Here is a 23,490-nt window from a genome sequence, read left to right as displayed (position 1 = left end):
GCATTTACAGACGGATACATGGAGAAACTAAAACTCATCATGCAAGTAATACATTCATCAAAGCAGAGGTTCCACTGTCCCTACTGTGTAACATTGTACTCATAGCATTTACAGATGGATACCTGGAGAAACTAAAACTCATCATGCAAGTAATACATTCATCAAAGCAGAGGTACCACTGTCCCTACTGTGTAACATTGTACTCATAGCATTTACAGATGGATACATGGAGAAACTAAAACTCATCATGCAAGTAATACATTCATCAAAGCAGAGGTACCACTGTCCCTACTGTGTAACATTGTACTCATAGCATTTACAGATGGATACACAGAGAAACTAAAACTCATCATGCAAGTAATACATTCATCAAAGCAGAGGTACCACTGTCCCTACTGTGTAACATTGTACTCATAGCATTTACAGACGGATACACAGAGAAACTAAAACTCATCATGCAAGTAATACATTCATCAAAGCAGAGGTACCACTGTCCCTACTGTGTAACATTGTACTCATAGCATTTACAGATGGATACACAGAGAAACTAAAACTCATCATGCAAGTAATACATTCATCAAAACAGAGGTACCACTGTCCCCACTGTGTAACATTGTACTCATAGCATTTACAGATGGATACACAGAGAAACTAAAACTCATCATGCAAGTAATACATCCATCAAAGCAGAGGTACCACTGTCCCTACTGTGTAACATTGTACTCATAGCATTTACAGATGGATACACAGAGAAACTAAAACTCATCATGTAAGTAATACATCCATCAAAGCAGAGGTACCACTGTCCCTACTGTGTAACATTGTACTCATAGCATTTACAGATGGATACATGTAGAAACTAAAACTCATCATGCAAGTAATACATTCATCAAAGCAGAGGTACCACTGTCCCTACTGTGTAACATTGTACTCAAAGCATTTACAGATGGATACACAGAGAAACTAAAACTCATCATGCAAGTAATACATTCATCAAAGCAGAGGTACCACTGTCCGTATTGTGTAACATTGTACTCATATCATTTACAGATGGATACAATGAGAAACTAAAACTCATCATGCAAGTAATACATCCATCAAAGCAGAGGTACCACTGTCCCTACTGTGTAACATTGTACTCATAGCATTTACAGATGAATACATGGAGAAACTAAAACTCATCATGCAGGTAATACATTCATCAAAGCAGAGGTACCACTGTCCCTATTGTGTAACATTGTACTCATAGCATTTACAGATGGATACACAGAGAAACTAAAACTCATCATACAAGTAATACATTCATCAAAGCAGAGGTACCACTGTCCCTATTGTGTAACATTGTACTCATAGCATTTACAGATGGATACATGGAGAAAGTATAACTCATCATGCAAGTAATACATTCATCAAAGCAGAGGTACCACTGTCCCTACTGTGTAACATTGTACTCATAGCATTTACAGATGGATACATGGAGAAACTAAAACTCATCCTGCAAGTAATACATTCATCAAAGCAGAGGTACCACTGTCCCTACTGTGTAACATTGTACTCATAGCATTTACAGATGGATACACAGAGAAACTAAAACTCATCATGCAAGTAATACATCCATTAAAGCAGAGGTACCACTGTCCCTACTGTGTAACATTGTACTCATAGCATTTACAGATGGATACATGTAGAAACTAAAACTCATCATGCAAGTAATACATTCATCAAAGCAGAGGTACCACTGTCCCTACTGTGTAACATTGTACTCATAGCATTTACAGATGGATATATGGAGAAACTAAAACTCATCATGCAAGTAATACATTCATCAAAGCAGAGGTACCACTGTCCCTACTGTGTAACATTGTACTCATAGCATTTACAGATGGATACATGGAGAAAGTATAACTCATCATGCAAGTAATACATTCATCAAAGCAGAGGTACCACTGTCCCTACTGTGTAACATTGTACTCAAAGCATTTACAGATGGATACACAGAGAAACTAAAACTCATCATGCAAGTAATACATTCATCAAAGCAAAGGTACCACTGTCCGTATTGTGTAACATTGTACTCATATCATTTACAGATGGATACACAGAGAAACTAAAACTCATCATGCAAGTAATACATCCATCAAAGCAGAGGTACCACTGTCCCTACTGTGTAACATTGTACTAATAGCATTTACAGATGGATACATGGAGAAACTAAAACTCATCATGCAAGTAATACATTCATCAAAGCAGAGGTACCACTGTCCCTACTGTGTAACATTGTACTCATAGCATTTACAGATGGATACATGGAGAAAGTATAACTCATCATGCAAGTAATACATTCATCAAAGCAGAGGTACCACTGTCCCTACTGTGTAACATTGTACTCATAGCATTTGCAGATGGATACATGGAGAAAGTATAACTCATCATGCAAGTAATACATTCATCAAAGCAGAGGTACCACTGTCCCTATTGTGTAACATTGTACTCATAGCATTTACAGATGGATACATGGAGAAACTAAAACTCATCATGCAAGTAATACATTTATCAAAGCAGAGGTACCACTGTCCCTACTGTGTAACATTGTACTCATAGCATTTACAGATGGATACATGGAGAAATTAAAACTCATCATGCAAGTAATACATTCATCAAAGCAGAGGTACCACTGTCCCTACTGTGTAACATTGTACTCATAGCATTTACAGATGGATACACGGAGAAACTAAAACTCATCATGCAAGTAATACATTCATCAAAGCAGAGGTACCACTGTCCCTACTGTGTAACATTGTACTCATAGCATTTACAGATGGATACATGGAGAAACTAAAACTCATCATGCAAGTAATACATCCATTAAAGCAGAGGTACCACTGTCCCTACTGTGTAACATTCTACTCATAGCATTTACAGATGGATACATGGAGAAAGTATAACTCATCATGCAAGTAATACATCCATCAAAGCAGAGGTACCACTGTCCCTACTGTGTAACATTGTACTCATAGCATTTACAGATGGATACATGTAGAAACTAAAACTCATCATGCAAGTAATACATTCATCAACGCAGAGGTACCACTGTCCCTACTGTGTAACATTGTACTCATAGCATTTACAGATGGATACACAGAGAAACTATATCTCATCATGCAAGTAATACATTCATCAAAGCAGAGGTACCACTGTCCCTACTGTGTAACATTGTACTCATAGCATTTACAGATGGATACACAGAGAAACTAAAACTCATCATGCAAGTAATACAGTCATCAAAGCAGAGGTACCACTGTCCCTACTGTGTAACATTGTACTCATAGCATTTACAGATGGATACATGGAGAAACTAAAACTCATCATGCAAGTAATACATCCATTAAAGCAGAGGTACCACTGTCCCTACTGTGTAACATTGTACTCAAAGCATTTACAGATGGATACATGGAGAAAGTATAACTCATCATGCAAGTAATACATTCATCAAAGCAGAGGTACCACTGTCCCTACTGTGTAACATTGTACTCATAGCATTTACAGATGGATACATGGAGAAACTAAAACTCATCATGCAAGTAATACATCCATTAAAGTAGAGGTACCACTGTCCCTACTGTGTAACATTGTACTCATAGCATTTACAGATGGATACATGGAGAAAGTATAACTCATCATGCAAGTAATACATCCATCAAAGCAGAGGTACCACTGTCCCTACTGTGTAACATTGTACTCATAGCATTTACAGATGGATACATGTAGAAACTAAAACTCATCATGCAAGTAATACATTCATCAAAGCAGAGGTACCACTGTCCCTACTGTGTAACATTGTACTCATAGCATTTACAGATGGATACACAGAGAAACTAAAACTCATCATGCAAGTAATACATTCATCAAAGCAGAGGTACCACTGTCCCTACTGTGTAACATTGTACTCATAGCATTTACAGATGGATACATGGAGAAAGTATAACTCATCATGCAAGTAATACATTCATCAAAGCAGAGGTACCACTGTCCCTACTGTGTAGCATTGTACTCATAGCATTTACAGATGGATACATAGAGAAAGTATAACTCATCATGCAAGTAATAAATTCATCAAAGCAGAGGTACCACTGTCCCTACTGTGTAACATTGTACTCATAGCATTTACAGATGGATACATGGAGAAACTATAACTCATCATGCAAGTAATACATTCATGAAAGCAGAGGGCTGATATGCTGTATTAGCAGAAAGGGGTATTAAACAAGCATTGTAAAAATGTACATTAAACAGGAAACAAGCACTTATATTATTTATTTATTTATATTATTATTTGCAAATGTTCATTTAATTGTTTTCTAAATTCTCTTGCCACTAATTTGTTGACTTGATTCTTGTTTGGGAACTCCCAAATCTTACAGTCAGCATGTATCTGGGGACGCTGCAGAGTCTGCATATTGGTGTTACTGGTGTGTATTATCCATGCAAAATGAAATGTAAACACATCAGATATACTCATCAGAGTTACGTCTCTGGTACTGACAGTAAAACATTTTGCTTATCCAGTGATTTGATGTATTTTCTTTTGAGGAATTAATCTATGCAGTGAAAAACCACAATAAGTGGAAAAACAAACATTTTTAGAGAACATGTACAGACCAGTAGCAAGAAGACAAGCTTAAACCTTGAACCTGGGAGGCAAAATAAGTCGGCTCCTGCCCCAGACTTCCTCTCAATTTAAAGTTGAGAGCAAAAAAATACCATTGAAAAGTTGAGATAAAAAAAATATTTTCATTACAATAAAGTGTAGCAGGGTGCTTAGTGAAGTACGTGCAGAAGAGGACACTATATTCATTGATGGGCCAGATAACAGATACATAAAGTGGGATTATAACTTCTTAGGACCTTGCCGAGATACCATGAGGGATAACTTGTACAAGAGAGGTGGAGTGATGTCCTTCAAGGATGCATCTGCAGTCCTTACAAATGGGTTGTCCTGTCGTCAGGCAGCCCCTCGGTCGGCCGGATTCCAAAGTCTGTGTCTGGCTTCGGCTGGTGTTGCACTTCACCCGACGTCATTGCTGCAGTTACTCGGGTATAAAGGCATCAGCCAACGCCATTTTCCTCAGTCTTTCTTGCCGCGTGGCGCCCGAAGCAGATGCTGTTCGCAAGTGCCGGTCGGTCAGAACCAGAGATTACTACTACCGAATACTTCTACTACTAACGAAGACTTCTAAAAAGCTAAGTACCCCGTTGGGGACTCTTTCTTGCCTCAGCCGATGTCAGAAAAAGTGAATAACTGTTTAACTTGTGGGAAACAAATACCTCATAAAGATTTCCACTCTTACTGCTTACCTTGTTTAGGCCCAGACCACGACGTATTAGCTTGTCTAGCCTGTGCTTCTTTTAACCGACGGACGCTTAGACGTCGGTCGGAATTTGCTGAGCAGTTTTTCGGCTTTGATTTTGCTTATATTATGCCGTCGGATCCTCCGACTTCTCAAATATCCAAAAAACGCAAGGAAAAGGACCGACACTCGCGGTCCACGGTTTCGGCCGAAACCGCGGTTAAGACAACCGCGAGTGTCTCGGTTTCGGCTGAAACCGAGCAAGCGGTTCTTCCTCCAGCCGAAAGCTTACCTTCTACCGAGGCCTCTTCCAACCTGGTGGAATCGGCTTCTGAAATCCAACCTGCAGTTGTGGTTTCTCAGGAATTATCTGACACTATTCCCCTGGATATTTCAACCCCTGCACGTGGAGCTGCTAGGCCTCCTGCAGCCATGTCCATTAAGGCCTTTGCCAGGGCTAAAGCAGCTAAAGCTACTAAATCTGTGTCTGTTAAGACCCCCTCTCACAGGCCTAGTTCCAGTTCCCAAATGCTTACTTTAGCAGAGGATCTCATTTCTTTAATCCGGGGATCCCAACCTCTCCCAGACAGGGCCTCTTACCCACCTCCAGAGAAGAGGCCTAGAGCAGAGCCCCCTGAGCCAATTTCCACAGATGATTCCTCTGATGATTCAGATAATACAGACCCTCCAGAGGCTCCTTTTTCCCCTTATGAAGACTCTGATGCTGAAGAGTCCATCCCTTCTGCCTCTCCACCTGAGGAATTTTCCTTTGGGGAAACCTTGCATGCTATGAGGGAACAATTTCAGTGGCAGGGCCAAGATTTTTCAGACTCCAGAAAAAGGCTTAGAACCTTTTTGCATTTACCACAACATAGGCCTTTAGCTATACCTCCAGTTCTGTCTGTTGTAGATGATGCATTTAATGATGCTTGTACTGCTCCTGATTCATTACCTCCGGCCCCTGCTAAGCCCAATAGGTTCTACAGGGTCCCGGACACACATCACCATTTATACAAGGCTCCTTTTGCAGATCCTGAGACAATCTCCCAGGGGCCTAAGGCTGTAGCATCTACCTCTGCCAAAAAAACCCTCCCCTCTGAAAGGGAATCCAGGTCCTTAGAGAGATGGGGTAAAAAAGTTTACACTTCTGCTACTCTGTCAGCTAGGGCCTTGAACTGTCAATTTCATATGATCCAGTATCAAGAATTTATGTTAGACCAGTTAACCAAAAAACTGTCCTCTGATGAACCTTTAGACAAGAAATATGTTCAGGAAATGGTACATAACATTCAGCAAGTTAGTAACCATTCTTTAAAATGCGGCTATGATGCACTGGAGGCTTCCTTTAGATCAGCCATGACTGGCACAGTTATCAGAAGGCATGCATGGTTAAAAGAGCAGGCCTTACCGGACCATGTCAAATCAAAACTATTAGATGCTCCCATGGACAAGGTCAATTTGTTTGGCTCTCCTGCACAACAGGTGCTGAAGAAGATGGAAGAGAAGGCAAAATCTGTCCAAACAGTGAAAGATTTCTTACAGGTCCAACCTCCAAGGTTTAGCAGGAATTGGCCCTCCAAGAATTGGTCCTTTCCAGACTCCTCCAAAGCACAGAGAGGCAGGAATAGGCGTTCAAGAGGCAGAAACCAATCCAGAGGTGCCTACAGGGACGCCAGTGGCAGGGTAACAACCAGCGAGGCACAGACACAGCCACCACCACTACTACAGGACAATCACAGTGACTTGGCTCTGGCACCGCCTACCAGGGAACAACTAGAAGCACCCTTAGGCGGGAAGCTAGCTTTATTTACAAAGAACTGGCATTACATCACAAGAGACAAGTGGATTTTGCAGACAATAGACCAAGGTTACAGGTTTCATTTCCATACTCTACCAGGAAAGAGAGGAATGCCAAACCTACCTCCAAATCAAAAGGCAGAAGCTCTACAACAAGTAAATCAATTATTAAAGATGAGAGCTGTGGAAAAGGTACCACATATGGAGCAAGGAAAGGGCTTTTACTCCAGACTCTTCCTAGTACCAAGGAAAGAAGGCAAATGGAGACCTATTCTCGATCTGTCCGCTTTAAACACATTCCTCATTGTTCCAAAATTCAAAATGCTGACCCTACAGCAGCTTCTTCCCATGCTGGGCAAGGAGTCTTGGCTTTTAACTCTAGATCTCAAGGAGGCATACCTGCACGTCCCCATATGACCAAATTGCAGAAGATACCTCAGATTTCTTGCAGGATCAGAGCATTATCAATTCTCAGCATTGCCCTTTGGCTTATCTACTGCGCCCAGAGTGTTCACGAAATGCCTGGCATCAGTAATCGCTCATTGCAGGCTTCAGGGGATCCAAATCTACCCTTACCTGGACGACTGCCTAATACAAGCGGACAACAAAAACAAGCTAGCAGAAGACTTGAAAAGAGTCATTTACCTTCTACAAGCCCTGGGATACACAGTCAATATAAAAAGTCAAGGCTGATACCATCCCAAAAGATAACCTTTTGGGTGCGGAGCTGGACACATCCAAACAAATGGCATTCCTAACAGTAGAAAACAGGAGCAACTCCCTCTCTACTTCTTGGCATTAACAAAACAAAACCATCTGACAGCAAGAAAAGTCCTACAAGCATTGGGCTTCATGGCATCCTGCATAATATTGGTCCCACATGCCAGACTGCATATGAGAAAACTACAGTGGTACCTAAGGAATTTATGGTCTCAGCACAAGCACAGCCTAGAAACTCAAATTCCAATAATTCCATGCCTGAAGCAAGAATTCCAATGGTGGGCTCAGGCCTGTCAATCAAACGAAGGATTGCCCTTCCATAGCACTCAACCAAGCCAAACCATCACAACGGACGCCTCAGACCTCGGTTGGGGGGCCCACATGATGAACAAATGCATACAGGGTTTATGGACTCAAGAGCAGCTGCACCTACACATAAACCTAAAGGAAATGCTGGCAGTAAAACTGGCAATTCAGACTTTCAAACCATTTCTTCGACAAGGCCAATTGATGATAAGGACAGACAACACCACAGTTATGTGGTACATCAACAAGCAGGGAGGCACACATTCGTACCCTCTATGCCGGATGGCCCTGGACCTCTGGAATGTGGCACTGAGTTACAACATTCAGTTACAAGCAATCTATGTACCAGGGAAAGAAAACACTCTAGCAGGCATATTAAGCAGGACTACCACGGATGCCCACGAATGGATGCTGCATCCGGACATCTTCAAAACCATTACAAGAAAATGGGGTCTCCCAGAAATAGACTTATTTGCATCCCCACTCAATCACCAATTAAATAAATTCTGCACCAGGACGTACCACCCACTGGCATGGAAGGTGGACTCCCTATCTTTCAGTTGGAAAAACCTGACAGCATATGCATTCCCACCACTTCCTTTGATGCACAAGGTGCTATTGAAGATCAAAGAGGACCGTCCAAGGATCATCCTGATAGCTCCAGACTGGCCAAGGCAACATTGGTACCCATTACTGAGGAGCATGTCTCGGGAGCAGATATGGCCCTTACTCCTAGTTCCCTTGCTGTTAACTCAGAACAATTACAACACCCTGCATCCAAACCTGAAAACTCTGCAGCTGACTGCCTGGAACATTGCATAAGACAAATTAACCCAAATTTATCCCAAAGGGTTAAGGACATTATCTTAGAAGCTCGCAGACCTTCAACAAGGAAAATCTATTCAGCAAAATGGAAAAGATATCTCATTTGGAGTACTGCTAAAGGGGAAGATGTGTCACTGGTAAACATAGCCAACATCCTGGAATACTTGGCAGAGCTATTCCACAAAGGCCTGTCCTACTCTTCCATTAAGATTCATGCCTCAGCTATTTCAGCAGAATATGACTTGGATCCTCCAGTTTTCTCACATCCTTTGCTCAGGCAGTTTCTGAGAGGAATTAGAAATGTAAAACCTCCTAGGAAGCCACCATTACCTGCATGGGACTTGAACTTTGTGCTAGAAAAATTGACACTACCTCCTTTCGAACCAGCAGCAACAGCAGAATTGCAATACTTATCATGGAAAACTGCTTTCCTGCTGGCAATCACTTCAGCAAGAAGGGTTTCTGAGCTACAGGCATTAATGGCAGTACAACCCTTTCTGATCTTCCATCAAGATAGAGTGTCCATGAGAACAAATCCTACTTTTATGCCTAAGGTGGTCTCCAGAGTATCTTTAAATCAGGCTATCCACCTACCTACATTCTTCCCCAATCCACAGAACAGGGGAGAAAGGCTGTTGCATACCTTGGATGTACACAGACAATTACGCTACTACCTGGACAGGACCAAGAGCAATAGAAAACTGACCAGCTACTGGTAGCATATGCAGCAGGAATGGAAGGAAAGCAATTACAAAACAGACAATATCTAAGTGGATAGGAAATTGCATTAGATTTTGTTACTCCTACCATGGAAAGAAAACTCCAGAAAACATCAGGCCTCACTCTACAAGAGCTACAGCCACTACCACAGCTTTTCTACGAGGAGTGGCTACCAAAGACATTTTAGAGGCTGCTACTTGGAGCTCCGTGCATACATTTGCCAAGCATTATAATTTACCTTTATACTCTAGATCCCGAGCAGGTTTTGCCACTGCTGTTTTGCAAGGGATCTTAACTACACCATAATTCTATCTTTCCTCCTCCCCCAGTTTGGCTATGGTATTCTACCCATTTGTAAGGACTGCAGATGCATCCTTGAAGGACATAGTACAGTTTTGTACCTACCATAAATGTAGATGTCCGATAGGAATGCATCTGCAGTCAGGATTACCCACCCTCCTTCCCCTCTGTGGTACTCCTAGGGTATTTGCCCCTCTTATAGCTAGCTGGGGGAATCTATTATGGTGTATTTGTTTGTATATATGTACATACATGCTTATTTTTTGTTTGCTCTCTAATATTTTGAACCATTGGCATTTATCAAAATTTAGCCTTCCTAAAGGGCACCTGGCATCTGGGGCAAGAAACACTGAGGAAAATGGCGTCAGCTGATGCCTTTATACCCGAGTAACTGCAGCAATGACGTCGGGTGAAGTGCGACACCAGCCGAAGCCAGACCCAGACTTTGGAATCCGGCCGACCGAGGGGCTGCCTGACGACAGGACAACCCATTTGTAAGGACTGCAGATGCATTCCTATCGGACATCTACATTTATGGTAGGTACAAAACTGTACTTTCTAGCCACCACAGAGATGTGGTGATTAAAAGTGGTTTTGTACGTGCGTACACAGAACCTTGATGAGAGGTCAAATTTAAGTAGAATATTATCTAAACGCTAAGCAGCAGTGATGATAGATCCGCCAAAGGAAACCGTGCTTCATTTCTTGGTGTTGAGAGTAAGCTTGTGATTTATACACCCAGCATTTGTATGGCCCAGCCCTTCCTGCAGAATATGAATGTCAGAATGGGACTTGATAACTGCCACCAGTTTGCAATCATCAGCGAGCTTTGTTAGCCAAAGATAGCCAAAGTTCCTTAATATTGGATCTTATGGCAGCAAAATATATACCAAAGCAGAGGGGGCACTGGACAGAGCCCTGTGGGACATCACTAGGGACAGTTTTTGTCTAAACAAATACCCCCAACTTTAATAGTATGGATTCTGGCAGAGAGCCAGTTACATACCTTCTATACTCCCACTCTGTAGCCAGACTCTTGAACTCTCTACCTCTCACTGTTATATCCAACCCTCACACTACTTCATTTAAAACTTCCTTGCATAACTATCTTTCCTCCATCTGGAGTTGTACTCTACACCTCCTGCATTTAAGGCTTAACCTCCTCTTCTTCTCTCCTCCCTTATCAACTAGCTTCTAATTACCACATATACCAGTTATCCAAATTTCTTTACTACACTTCATCTTCACTTCAACATCTAGAATGATAATTCTTCTATATACATTCTGCAAATCTCCCTGTCTACCTATTTGTACACAATACAACCAGGTTTATCATTAGTGCCCATAAATAAATAAATCACCGAATTACTGCACCAGTAATGTGTATCATTGCAGTGTCCAGTGTATGCATGCCTGCATTATGACCTGGGCTGACATCACAATGGGCTGCAGGTTAGAACACCAGCATCACAGAATTCTACAAGTAAAAACTTAGCTTCACAGCTGGAATTTGGTTATTATCACAAGCGGTTAATAAACACAAGGCACAGATTTCGAGACAGGAGATTCTCTTAAATTACAGCATTTATTCACCTGCATATTGGTTGGTATCAGATCTTTAAGGACAAGAGACGTTCTACATTTAAAACTCATTCATATCAGTGATTGGTAAATATTTCAGCTGCATACAGGTAAGTTTGTAGTGCTGCAGGAGATGACCGAAGTGGATGGACTCTTAGATGGAGTTATGAAAACTTCATTTATGGAATAATCCGATCCAGGGGAGGGCGCTGTGAGAAATACCCAGCTTGAAAGTTTTGTCTGAAGGTTTACTTAATCAGAATATTTATGCTGGGAAAAGATAGCTGCGGCAAGGTATAATTTCAAAACTGCTTTGGTAAAGTGTTTTAGGACAGCATGCAGACAACTTATTTAATTTTACTTTTGTGTTGTATTAGTTAAAGTGAGGTTCTGTAGTAAAAAAGAAATGTTGCATCCACATGGCACACGTATAACACTCCCCAAATCTAAGCAATAACCTGTGTTATTACTCTGTAGATGTCATCACTGGATATTTTTTATTTCATCTTCTCATGAGATTTGGGCCATTTCTGCTGTTTCATAATGACTGCCTTATTCATTCTTCTCAACTGTGTAGTTTAGGTCTGTGGTTTTCTGGTAAATTGTTTGAGATTGTAGTAAATAATTAGTCATTTGACTTTCAGACTTCATACCCCTAAGGAGTGCATGCTAATATAAACTGAGTTATTCTAGCACCTGTCTTCATTTATAATATTAAGTGCCTTGTGTCTGCACAGATAGTATCACGTTTTATACATTACATATTTCTAATTATTCACAAACGTGGATGCTAATTGGATGGATTGATGCTCATTGACGTGAATGTTGTTAATTCATCCATCCACATCACTTTTTCCCATTTTTGCACGTGATCGTGGTGTCCCTTCAGTGGTTACAATCATCTGAAGTCGAGGATTACAGCACAATTGCTGCGGTAGCTCTTCTACACCAAACAGTTCCACCTATGGCCAGGTTACAGTATCCAGTCCACCTTCTGGACACTGGAGCACATGAAGGGAACCCCCGCAAACACAGGAAGGACTTGCAGACTCCACAGAGAAGGCAACCCAGCCAGGAATTGAACCCAGGAGCTACTTGATTTGAGGCAATCACACTGGCGGTGTGCCACCCTCCCTGTTGCTTGCAGCAGCAAACTTGGAGTTTAATGGGTGTCACCTTTGAAGTGTTTACAGCGGGTCTGGTATAAAACCAACATGATAACTTTATGCTTAAACCACCAACGAACAAATAAATTCACTAAACAGAAAAAAGCAAAACAAAAAACAAGCGATACAGCCGATGCTGTAGCTTTTTTCCATACATATAAAAGTTAGACAAGCAACTGCATTGTTTGTTTTTTGTTTTGTTTTTAACTTTATGTTTACCAAGTTCATCTAACAAAAACCAGTAAAGAGTGCAACTAAAACTATTCTGTTCCCTCTGCTCTTTACCTGCAGCGTTTCCATATTCCCATCAACATCTTAGTGCGAGAAACCTGGATAAATAATGGGATGGGGGTAATAAGGACAGATTTTAAATACTGGTCTTAGAAAGTTATTACAATAACATGATTTGTGATGGTATACATTTTCTGAAGGATATATGTCTTCAGTTAGTGATTTAGTCCTCTGTGATTTGCAAGAAAACCATAAATTTATATGACTCTAAAATCTGGACAGTTGAGAGGTATGTAAGTTTCCCTCCATAACAGGAACATTGTAAACATGAACCACAGCCCACCATCATACCCCTTGAGTATTCCTAATATTGTGTAGCCTCCTCCCCTACATCATACATCATGAGCTCTCTCATCTCAAAACTGGTGTAACCAGTCAGGAAGAGAAGGTAACCTCACACAACACAATTCCAGTATCACATAGTCCCACCACATCAGCAAACCAAATACATAAATACACAAAAACATACTCGGAGGCTCTAAATAAAAATCTACCTAAGCAACAGAGACCTCCAAAGCAGACATCCAAGCAAACGCTACCTCAAAACAAAACACGCACAACACATAACCCACAAAGTCAGTGTGCCAAGCAGCCACAGCCCTTAAGGCTGAATAACACACCTGATACTCTTGTAATAGGTGACTCTATTGTCAGACACACTGACGTCCCGCTCACCAGGCTGAATAAAGAGAAGGTCATGGTGAGCTGCCTGTCGGGTGCTAGGATCCGCCACATAACACAAGCACTCAGGTCACTCCAAAGCAAATACAAATATGACTCAGTCATTGTACATGCTGGTGTGAATGACCTGAGATGTACCTCCCTGGACTACATGAAAAGAGACATAGAGGAGCTCTCTGATCATGTAGCCCAGGCTGGTATGACCCTGACCTTGAGCAGCATCTTACCCTCACCTAAAATGATGCCACAGTACAAAGACAAAATGATCGATTTTAACAATTGGCTAAAATTTTGGTGTCATTCAAAGGGGATCCAGTGTCTGTCAGCCTGGGATGACATGCTCGACAAGCCACGTTGCTTCGCTAGGGATGGCTTGCACCTGTCACCACTGGGCTTTCGGATATTGGCAAAGGCTCTTGCCACCCCATAGTGCCTTTTTTAGGCAAGGCTCAAAAGTCAAACCCACCCCCATAGACAGCCCAAGGAACAAGAAACTAAGGGTAATGCTGCTAAACGCCAGAAGTCTTAACCTCAAGATGCACACACTCGAAGCTCTCCTCAGTATGGAGAACATCGATATCTGTGCAGTGACAGAAACCTGGTTCAAGGCTCCAGAGAGCACCCCAGCACTACCAGGCTATACCTCATATCATGCTTTTCGGCCCCAAAACCCAGACCGAACCACAAAAGGAGGGGGAGTTTCCATATTTATCTAGGATATCCACACCTCCAGGTTAGTGGCATTGCACAAAGTATCGGAGACCATCCATGTGCAACTAACAGTGGGCAAGACTGCTTTTCAGTTTATAGCGTCCTACAGACCACCCTCTCAAAGTCAGGAATCCCACTCGTCTTTCCTGAAAACATTGGAGAACATGAAGATCTCACTGAACACCATTATATTGGGTGACTTCAACTACCCAAACATTGACTGGGAGCACTACTCAAGCCCCAGCGCCTTAGCCCAAAGGTTCCTGGAAATTATAAACTCAAATGCTATGGAACAGCTAGTCACCACTCCCACAAGAGGGGACAACATACTAGACCTGATCATTACCAACATGGGGACTCTATGCTCCACACCAGAAGTATATCCCTCATTGGTAAGATCAGACCATAAACTAATTTCACTGGATATCCACATCCCGACCCCACCCCCAGCCCAGAAAACTACAGTGAAAAACTTCTCAAAAGCGAACTTCTCACTTCTCAAAACTGAAGTGGAATCCTTCAAGGCCCCAGGGTCAGTGGAAACAATGGCCCAAACTGCAGAATCCTATATAAATGCATTCTACGGACATCTCCAGGAATGCATGGATCATGCTATCCCAAACAAAACCAAGACCCAATCATCCAAAGGCAGGCGTCCAGTCTGGTGGACCCCTGCCATAAATAAACTGTACAACAGAAGGAGGAAGTTACCACATGATAGAGCAAAATCCCTAATAGGGAAAGCATCTCTGATCAGTACTAGCAAAAAATTACGATCCCTCATAAAATCCTCCAAGGCCAGCTTCAAGAGAAAAATTGCACAGGACGCCAAAGACAATCATAAGGCTTTTTTCAGTTATGTTAGAAACCTGGGATGCAACTCCCAGACTTGTTCTGAGTTGATTTTAAATGACAAAAAATACACTGAACCCACAGACATCGCCAATATCCTGGCAGACAGGTTCAGTGCAAACTTCTCCACCCCCTCACCCCCAAAAGAGCAAGTATCTATCCCGGCAGAGGGCTGCCTCCCAAACATCTCTGATGCTCAGGTGAAGGCTGCCCTCTCCAAAGCAAAAAACACTGCTTCCATGGGACCAGATGGTGTCCCAGGTTGCATCCTACATGAACTCCAAGAGGAACTAATCCCTCAAATAAAACAGCTATACAATCTCAGCCTCACTACAGGATATGTTTCCACAGAATGGCGTACAGCAACAGTGGTCCCACTCCACAAAGGTGGAGCCTCTACGGACCCTGGAAACTATCGCCCCATAGGCCTGACTAGCTTAGTCTGCAAGGCTATGGAGAGGATCATCATGGAGCTCATAAACAAAGACATTGGGGACCTACAGACACTAGATCCTACCCAGTTTGGCTTTGTCAAGGGCAGATCCTGCCTTTTGAACCTGGTTGACGTCTTCGAAACAGTCACCAAAGCCATAGATGAAGGGAAGGTAGTCCACACAGCCTATCTGGATCTTGCAAAGGCATTTGACACAATACCCCACTCAGGCATCATAGATAAGGTATCCAGCTTAAATATAAACCCCTATGTCACAAGATGGGTCGCAAACTGGCTCAAAGACAGAACCCACAGAGTGAGAGTTGCTGGAGCCATGTCAGACTCGAAACTGGTCACAAGTGGCATCCCAGAGGGTTCTGTCCTGGGACCACTCTTGTTCGGTATATACTTTTCCGAGGTACAGGCAAACGTGAGAGGACTATGGCTCACCAAGTTCGCAGACGACTGCAAACTGGGTGCCATAATCAACTCTCCAGCTGACACAAACATCCTTCAAAAAGGTCTCACAGAGACAGATAACTGGTGCCAGCACCATGGTTTAAAGCTAAATGCCAAAAAATGTATAGTCATACCCTTTGGCAAAAACAATGTGCCCACAACTTACCACATAGACGGAAACCCATTAAGTACAGAGAAAGTTATTAGGGACCTGGGGACCCAAGTTGATAACAATTCTCCTTTGAAAAACACATTGCCAAAGTGGTTAGAAAGACCGTCTACATAGCCCACCTCATCACGAAGGGTTTCACATCTAGATCAAGAGAGGTAATCGTGCCCCTTTATTCATCCCTCATCAGGCCCATCATAGAATACAATGCCCCTTTTGGGATGTACCTTACCCAACACCTGCAGCAATTAGAAAGACCCCAAAAGTATCTCACCAAGAGGATCAAGGGTCTCAAACAGATGCCATATGCTGCTCGGTTAAAAAAACTCCAGCTCTACTCAGTTGCATACCGCCTACTTCGAGGCGATCTATGCCTGACATACAAAGCTATGTCAAATCCAGAATTAATGGACATGCTCCACCTCAGTAAATCTAAATCCCTTAGAGCCACATGCTCCTGGGACTTGAACCTCAGCACAGAAATAAATAGAACTTGCTGGAGGGACAGGTTCATAACCCAGAGGCTCCCTTCGCTCTGGAATAGAATTCCAGTTCATGTGAGGCAGAGCACCTCACTGAATCTCTTCAAGAAGAATCTCGATAGGTGGATGGGGGATCGTAGGTTTGTCCCAGGGATTACTCCCGTGTCACTATTAGACAGAGGCACAGTAAACTAAACCTTAAAAAGGGCACAGTATACTCAAATCAAGGGGTGGCGTAAGCCATACAGAATCGGGCTAGGCTTATAATTGCCCCAGGGCAGATAGCCTAGTATGAACCTATGAACCTATACCCATCACATATTCCTGATATTGTATAGCCCCCTCTCCTACATTGTACCCCTAATGTACTCCTGATATTATATAACCCTCTCCCCTACATTGTACCCCTAATGTACTCCTGATATTATATAGTCCCCTCCCCTACATTGTATCCCTAATGGACTCCTGATATTATATAGCCCTATCCCCTACATTGTACCCCAATGCACTCCTGATATAATATTACCCCCTCTCCTACATTGTACCCCTAATGTACTCCTGATATTATATAGTCCCCTCCCCTACATTGTATCCCTAATGTACTCCTGATATTATATAGCCCTCTCCCCTACATTGTACCCCTAATGTACTCCTGATATTATGTAACCCTCTCCCCTACATTGTACCCCTAATGTACTCCTGATATTATATAGTCCCCTCCCCTACATTGTATCCCTAATGTACTCCTGATATTATATAGCCCTCTCCCCTACATTGTACCCTTCAGGTGTGCCTGATATTGTACGATCTGCTAATATACCTATTAATTAGTCTGTAATCGTATCTCTCAACTGTCTTTGATTTTGTCCTGTCTCTAGTAGTTTTTTTCCTTAGTTTTCTAGATTAATCAGGAAAGATTAGAATCATTTGGTAATAGCAGACGTTACAAATTCATCTGAGTTGTAGTTAATAAAATGCATGGCATTACAGCTCTTGTCCCACTGACATTAACTAAAACAGAAAAACAAGGCAGCCTCTGTGTGAACCATTTATTCCCCACCCACCTTACGTAATTTATGTTAGGCAAAAAAAAATCAATAACATAACACACATAAGCCCTACATCATAATGTTCTTGTTGTCAGTGAGGTGGTGGGGAAACATTATTAAAATAAAACTTTTTAAAATCATTCCTCCCCATAGGAATGCTGTGTTTCTTACCAGCTGTTATTTAGACAAAATGCTCAAACTGTTAGGTATTTGTTCAAACAACACCTGGCAGCTGATACCTCTCCAAGGACGATCTCTCAACTGCCCCAATTTTTGAGGGATGTTCTTATTTTTAGGTCTGATTTAGTCCTGCGCTCGATGTTCCTATTTTCAGGCTAAATTTACCCCTTTATGCAATTTTATGACTCCCCCTCGTCACATGCAATTTTTGAAGCTCACTAGTACAGATAAAACCCCACTCACTATGTGATTGACATACTAGTGACAAAACTTATTTAAAGAAAGAGAACACACATCTTGCATCGCTCTTTTTCTGTAACAAAAATAAATGACATTGTGCGGTAGAATTTCGCAGTGCAGCTCATCAAACTCTACAGATTTTACACCGTCACTGATATTTTTATTTTTATCACTCTCTGAATTTTAAACGTTACTGAGTAGTATCCCATATTCTTACTGGAGGTGTAAGAGTTATGTACCATTTGGTATTTCAATTTTGTGCCAATTAGTTGTCTATTTTTAGCTGGATATTCCTGCTTTTCAAGAGCTTGCGTTCTATTTTTAGTGTCTACAGACTGAGAGGTATGGCCAACGGCCATCTTTAACTGTTCATTAAAAATCTGAGTAAAATATTTACGTTCCTGTCTGAGGAAGTGAGCCTTCCAACAACTCTTGTTTCCCTAATGTTTCACAACTTGGGGAAGGATGCTTTCTTTCACTGGCCTAAATTATTTGAGTGTAAGGTGGGCGACAGAGGGCAAAAAGCGTACTGAAGTTATGGGACTGCAAGCTGCATGTTGGATACTGTATTATTGGGGAGCATGTCACCGAACAATCACTTTTCACTGAAGTCATACCTTTCAACTGTCCAGATTTTTGCAGAATGTCCAACTTTTTGCCTCATATTTTTGGTCTGTTACTCATGAAACTTGTAGTTTTCTTGTAAATCACCGAGGATGGAAGTTACTAAATAATGCCATAAATCTGTTTCAGAAATGATATCCTTTAGAAAATAGCAGCACAAATCCTGTTATTCTAACAATATTTAAAATCTGTCCCTATTTTGTGGGCTTTTGTCTCCCCCCCCCCCCATTATTTTAGGCTTTGTCCATATTTCTTGAGCTAAGAGGGTGAGAGGTATGACTGCAGTGGTTTGGTGAGTTGCTGAAAACCATAACATTTTATTTTTTATTTATCCTCTGTTGACCAATTAAATCCACTTGGCTAGTGGCCTATTTTCAGGGAAGACCCAAGATGGTTAGAGGAAATTTAACCATGACATCAGGGAACTTCCCTACTTTTTTCAGTAGGTGTTTTGGGATATTTCACCATTCACCTGAGCTATCAGTCACTCAAGCAAGTGGGTTCTCAGGTTAGCGTTGAATAAGAAGGATGTCAGAATCACGAGTGCAGCACCTCCCTAATGCAGCACCTCCCTAATGCAGCACCTCCCTAATGCTGCACCGCCCTAATGCAGCACTTCCATAATGCAGCACCTCCCTAATGCAGCACCTCCCTAATGCTGCACCTCCCTAATGCAGCACCTCCCTGATGCAGCACCTCCCTAATGCAGCACTTCCATAATGCTGCACCTCCCTAATGCAGCACCTCCCTAATGCAGCACCTCCCTAATGCTGCACCTCCCTAATGCTGCACCTCCCTAATGCAGCACCTCCCTAATGCAGCACTTCCCTAATGCTGCACCTCCCTAATGCAGCACCTCCCTAATGCAGCACCTCCCTAATGCTGCACCTCTCTAATGCAGCATCTCCTTAATGCAGCACCTCCCTAATGCAGCACTTCCATAATGCTGCACCTCCCTAATGTAGAACATACCTAATGTTGCACCTCCCTAATGCAGCACCTCCCATGCACCTCCCTAATGCTGCACATCCATAATGCTGCTGCACCTCCCTAATGCTGCACTTACTGAAGTGCAGCATTAGGTAATCCAATCACCTGGAGTCGGAACAGAACCCACAACATTTTGGTCTTCCATTACCAAATGCTAGTGGACTACTTGTTGCACTGTGACCTGTAAATTAATACAAAGGCAGCTGCCTCATCAGTCCCCTTGCTTTGTCATCTGTGAGGTACTTTTGCCAGTTCACTGTTTGTTTTGGTCTCAGTCCTGGTCTCCTGGGACTCCTGCCTTCTTCGAGTGCCATTGGATTTGAGTTCATCTGTAGTTTGGTGACTGTTTATCATCTGTTCTGCTTGTGCATCTTGTTGGCTCTGGCTTTTTTTTTTTTTGGAGGGCAGAGTGAGATACAAACTAAGTGAACTGAAACACTGTAATTGTCAGGTGGACTGACTGATCAGAAACCTTAAAAGAACCAAGCAAACACAATCAACGCAGATTCTGCCTAATCCATTCAGCAGATATTTCTGTGGTTTCTTAATACTTTCCCATTTCATGCTGGTTTTCTTTTAATGAAACTTTTCACAAAGACCGGTGAATATTGCACAGTAAAATTGGTCACCCTTTGTAAATAAAAATAATCTTGTTGGTTGTGTCTGCAGTGGACTATATATGCTACAGGCAAAGGACATTTTCAGATGGAGACAATTTGGGAATTATATGTTGTGAGCCATTTCGTTAATAATATTGCTTATATGTACATGCATATATATGTATGCAGATATAGCACACTCAACTTTGTTGCTGGAAGTTCAGAAGACTATGGACTCTATTCTCACCACAGGTGTTTAGATTCATTTTTTTCCATTACTGACAGTGCAGTCCAACACAATACTGTGCTGAACTCTGGATTTTGCTGTCTGTTAGATGAAAGGTTAAACAGTGGCTTCAGTTGTCTGACATGGTTGTAGCTCAGGTGGATGTAAAAGATCCCACCACACTAATGGCCGATGTCACAAAAGGAGATACTGCCAGCACAACTATCTCAAATTTTGTAAATAATTATGTCATTTGTGAATATCAACATGATTTATATAAAATGCTTGTGTTACAGCTGTATTAGAACAGTATGTCATGTGAGTGTATCAAACTGGTTTGTACAGAGATGTGTGTTGTAAAGGTATTTTATAAAGTGCTTGTGCCTAAAATGTATCCACAGTGTTCCCTACTGGAAGTGAACAGAAATGTACATGCACTATTGTAACTGTTTAAATGTATTTGTTAGAGGAAACTGGAGGGTTAACTTCAGTCTAGCAAACTTCAGAAAATATCTGAAATTAAATTACTTTATAGGCGGCCATAAAGTTGCTATCTGGCAGGTTTCAAGGCAGTTACAGACACGAGGTCTGTACTAGGGAGCTATTACTAGTCTTGAAGTATAAAGGAATGCAATTGCTTTATGACTTCCAGCACCTGTCAAAGATCTGAGGTCTATGTATTTTTACAGGTAGATATTAAGTACTGCCAGCTTCCAGCAGTGGGGGTTTCACCTGGGAACTAGCAGTCAGATGACAAGAAATGATGTCATTCTGCAAGCTATCCTAACAGTAATATTTGAGATATTAATTTGAGAAGTCTCTTAGTGAGACAGAGCATTCTGTATTCTGTCTTGGACCTGACAACAAGACCCATTCACCACATCTACCTTAATCTATTAGTAAGTTCTTAGGTTATAGTAATTCTCTTAGATACAGTCAGGAATATAGAGAAGCTTAGTTTAGATGTTTTTCTTTATTTATTTGAGACTGTCCTACAATGTTGTTTTAAATATTTCCTGTGGTTTTGAACTCTGATGTCAGTCACTGTGAATATATATATTTAGTATTATTTTTTCTTTTATTAATTATTAAATATATTTAAACCTTTCATTGCGGCTGATCTTTGTAGAGCTATTTAAGTTTTGGGAGTACTTGCATATTTATTTGGTGACACTGTGTGTGCCACTCCTAATAGCCTTGCTCTTGGTCAAACTACCATTCATATTAATATTGCACAGTAAAATTGGTCACCCTTTGTTAATGGCCTTAACATAGCTGTAAAGGGGTTCTGGTGCCAGTGAAAACTACTTTATAGTCTAGGCAAGAGGGGGCATAGCTAGTAAACCTGTGCCAGCCTTTCACAGGAGTGTGTGTGTGTGTGTGTGTGTGTGTGTGTGTGTGTGTGTGTGTGTGTGTGTGTATGTGTGTGTGTGTGTCCACGTGTGTGTAAATCAAACCTCAAAGAGTGTGTGTGTGTCAGCTACATGGGCAGGTACACAAAGCACTGGTTAGACAGAGAGAGTGTTGGAGGACTTGGCTTGGACCCCTGGCTAAGGTCTCAACTCTATAGCTGTGCCAGTGGGGAGTCATACTGAGGATCTGGAGAAAGAAGGAGAAACCAGCCCCAGACTGACTGTGATCCCTATGTGCTCTTAAGGGAAATTGCACTTCATGCAGAGAGGTGCATCTGGAAATAGTGTGTGTATACCTGTCATCCTCCCAATGTATGTTCCCCACTGGTGCTAGTGGTGAGGACTGAGGCTTCTTGATTACTGGTCCAGTGGTGGGGTGTCACAGCCAGATTTCCTCAAATCAGCATGCTTTGTTTGCCAAGGATGGTCTGCACCTGTCCGTACTAAGCTTTCCAACACTGGCTAAAATATTGTCTACCCCATAGTTTCTTTTTCAGGTGGCAAACTGACCAAATGTTCCAACCTAGCAAAATCAACTCAAAGGAGTCTAAAGGTGTTACTGCTCAATGCCAGGAGTAAAAAAAAAGAAACTCCACTCCAACCAAGCTGCTTTCACCTTGGAGAATGCAGTTTATATGGGTAGTTACCTATATATGGTTTAAAGCTGCAGAAAGCACCCTGACAGTGCAGGGGTACAATGCCTTCCACACATTTAGACACCATCTGTTCTGCATGGGAATTTTGCTGGTTCTGCCTTTTACTGAACTGAAACACTGTAGTTGCCATGTATTACTAGCTGATCAGAAACCTTAAAGGAACTAAGCAGACACAGCCTATGTAGATTCTGTACCACTGTCCAGTCCATGCAGCAGGTATTTTGGTGGTTCTTTAATCCCTTCCTTTTCATGGTGGTTTTCTTTTGCTGAAATTGTTTGCAAAAAACACTGAATGAATAAAATTAATATTGTTGGCTGCATGTGTAGTGTACCATATGTGCTACAGGTTAAGGACATTTTTAGGGAGAAACAGTTTGGGACCTGCCAGTTGTGAACCATTGCTTATATGGACATGCACATTCACATAAGCTATACAACAGAAGGAGGAAGCTACTACATGACAGAGCAAAATCCCAAAAAGGGAAGGCATCTCTGATCAGTATTAGCAAGAAACTACGAGCCCTCATAAAATCATCAAAGGGCAGTTTCGAAAGAAAAATTGCCCTAGACACTAAAGATAATCACAAGGCCTTCTTTAGTTATGTCAGGAATATGGGTGGAAACTCCCAGATATGCTCTGAATTGTTGCATAACGGTACAAAATATACCGAAC

This window comes from Protopterus annectens, chromosome 11.part0, assembly GCF_019279795.1.
Source record: "Protopterus annectens isolate FY-2018-M chromosome 11.part0, PAN1.0, whole genome shotgun sequence".
In the NCBI taxonomy this organism is placed as follows: Eukaryota; Metazoa; Chordata; order Ceratodontiformes; family Protopteridae; genus Protopterus; species Protopterus annectens.
Note: the sequence above shows the minus strand (reverse complement) of the source record.